The sequence below is a fragment of the Montipora capricornis genome, chromosome 14 (assembly GCF_036669925.1).
Source record: "Montipora capricornis isolate CH-2021 chromosome 14, ASM3666992v2, whole genome shotgun sequence".
Classification (NCBI taxonomy): domain Eukaryota; kingdom Metazoa; phylum Cnidaria; class Anthozoa; order Scleractinia; family Acroporidae; genus Montipora; species Montipora capricornis.
In genome coordinates this window covers 26,167,914-26,171,288 of record NC_090896.1, presented here as the reverse complement: position 1 = coordinate 26,171,288, position 3,375 = coordinate 26,167,914, and positions in this window count along the sequence as shown.

The following is a 3,375-nucleotide window of genomic DNA, read 5'->3' as shown; positions in this document are numbered from 1 at the left end:
AAAAAGGAAACTTTGAATCGTGCAAAGATATTGAAGGAAAAAGAAAAACGAAGTGTCCGTGTTTTCGTGATGGTTTATGCTATGAGTTAAACCATTGTTTTTGCTTAAAGTGCCAAAATCCATTCTCTCAAGTAGAAGCGATGTAAACAGAGGAAAAGAAAAAAGAAACCCGGAAGAGGAAACTTCATTCGTCTCATAAAAGAACGAGAGGACATTACTTGAAAATCAAGGCTCGTGGACTAAGTTAGAGACGTGCTTGCTTGAAACCATTGAATCCCTTTTAGCAAGCCTTTTAAATATTCCCGGTACTGCTGAAAACATTGAAAAGCTTTACAATTTTGTCGCCAGTTCAGAAAAGGTTGAAGAACTTTGTCCATATCTCAGATCTAAAACTTTAAACCAGATAAGGGCCAAAATTTTGCGCGCAAGTGTCGAAGACAAAAGAGGCATTTCTTATCTATGCCTCTAACCCGGAAGATCACGAAAGCTTCCATGTGGGAAACCATGTTTAGTTAATTTCCATATTTTATTCATGTTTTAAGAACCTTTTAGTACTAAGTTCAAGTTTATAGTGGTTAATAAAAGAAAAATGTCAATAGTAAAGAGAATTTGTTTCTGAGCTGTTGATGCTTAACCGATCAGAATCAGGTAATTTAAGTCTCCTTTTGTCTCTTTTCTTTGACAACGTACATGAATTTAATGTACACTTGGTGAAAGGATTCTTGCGTCTTTTCATTATTACATGTACCTTGTTATGGTTATCTTCAGCCAGACGGCTCTTGGGAAACTGCATATAAACTATCATCACCTACTACTCGAGTTAATAAAAGTCAGGTATTTCGCACCTTTACATTGAAGTTACAAGTATATAGCCATATGAAATAACTGTAAACACGTAATTTTCAGGATGCTTAAGTACGCTTAGGGATGCTTAGGTACGGCTAGGGATGATTAAGGATGCTTATGTACGGCTAGGGATGCTTAGGTACGGCTAAGGATGATTAAGGATGCTTAAGTACGGTTAGGGATGCTTAGGTAGGATAGGGATGATTAAGGATCCTTAAGTACAGCTAGGGAGGAATAATGATGCTTAAGTACGCTTAGGGACGCTTACGTACAGCTAGGGTTGCTTAGGTACGGCTAGGTATGATTAAGGATAGGTATTGAGTACGCCACTTGGGACCACTATATGAGTGACTACACTGGACCACTATATGAGTGCCTACACCAAGTAGTTACCTTGATTTGACTGTGATCACCACGGTAACGAGGGCGTTCGTGGAACTTTGGAACCGGAGTAAAAAACTACGGATCCGAAGTAAATACTATGGATCCGGAGTAAAAACTATGGATCCGGAGTAAATAACTTTGGATTCGGAGTAAAAACTACGGATCTGGAATATAAACTACGGATCCAGAGTAAACAACTTTCGATCCGGAGTAAAAACTATGGATCCGGAGTAAAAAACTTTGGATCCGGAGTAAAAACTTTGGATCCGGAGTAAAAACTATGGATCCGGAGTGAAAACTACGGATCCGGAATATAAACTACGGATCCGGAGTAAACAACTTTGGATCCGGAGTATAAACTACGGATCCGGAGTAAACAACTTTGGATCCGGGGTATAAACTATGGATCAGGAGTAAACAACTTTGGATCCGGAGTATAAACTATGGATCCGGAGTAAACAACTTTGGATCCGGGGTATAAACTATGGATCCGGAGTAAACAACTTTGGATCCGGAGTATAAACTATGGATCCGGAGTAAACAACTTTGGATCCGGAGTAAACAACTTTGGATCCGGAGTAAAAACTACGGATCCGGAGTAAACACCATTGGATCCGGAGCAAAAACTATGGATCCTGAGTAAGAAACTATGGATCCGGAGTAGAAAATACGGATTTGAAGAACACAACATTGAATCCGGAGTATAAACTACGAATCCGGTGTAACTATGGACTCGAAACATCAAACCTCCGGTTAGATTTTTCGGTTCGCAAGAATTTCTTGAAGTTGACTGGAGACTTTGGATCTAACGGCCGGATTTTTTTTTTGCAAAGTAAATACAATTTTTATTTAACTCTAAGGATGGCACTTACGGGCCACCGTACTTTTGAGAGTTATGCAATTTTTGCGATTTTTCGCAATTTTCGCAATTTTCGCAAAAATCGTTAAAATCGCAAAAATCGCAACGCGTTTTGGGCACTTGTCTCTCTAGCTTTTGAGAGTTTTGCGATTTTTGCGATTTTTCGCAATTTTCGCAATTTTCCTAAGAATCGTTCAAATCGCAAAAATCGCAACGCGGTTGGGGGACTTGTCTTCTCTAGCTTTTGAGAGTTCTGCGATTTTTGCGATTTTTCGCAATTTTCGCAATTTTCGTAATTTTCGCAAAAATCATTAAAATCGCAAGAATCGCAAGACTTTGGGGGGACTTTTCTTCTCTAGCTTTTTGGTGTTCTGCGATTTTTTTGATTTTTCGCTAAATTCGCAATTTTCGCAAAAATCGTTAAAATCGCAAACAGCGCACAATACTGAAATGGTAGAGAACACAAGTCCCCGAGAAGAGTCGCGATTTTTGCGATTTTAACGATTTTTGCGAAAAATCGCAGAAATCGCAATTTCCGCAAAAATCGCGAGTCCTCGTTGGGGATTTGTCTTCTTCTTTGCACCATTTACGATTTTTGCTATTTTTCGCAAAAATCGCAATTTTCGCATTTACGTGCAAACCTGGACATTAGTGTTCATATCCACCCCCTCCGTGAATTTATTACGAGCGCACATAATGACAAGCCCCCAATTGGCTTGATAGATCAATTTGTGGAGCGCTGCACCGGTGTCGCAGAGGCGATGAATTCAAAACCAGTTCAAGATAGGATTTTTTTTAGCGTTTCCTTTCATTGCTGTCGAAGTAACTTTTATAGCGGAGCACAAGTGGTAAGAAAATATGGTAACTTATCTGTGCGAGAAAATTTGGTTTTGGTCACCGTGCGACCGTACGTACGTACGTACGTCCACCCCATCTTGTATGACTAGTATCACTTAACCATATCGCGGGCTCAAGTTTAGAGCTGATCAAGGCGGCCAAGTTTACAGTTTACAGCAGGGCGTCCTGGTTTACCGCGTACATCTTTGATATTGGACATCCATGTTATAGTCAATTGACACCTGTCAAAACAAGGTGTCCACTGACCAGTATCACGTGACCATATCGAGGTCAGCTGTTTTATTAACCACTGACCAGGTACTGGGTTTCGATTGGATCGCAGGCTTAAGCCGGGTTAACTTATTGTAAGAACAAATGACCCTGAGGTCCGTTTTTAGGCCTGGCTAAATCTATATATTATATGAAGTCTCTAAGTATTAACTGCCTTC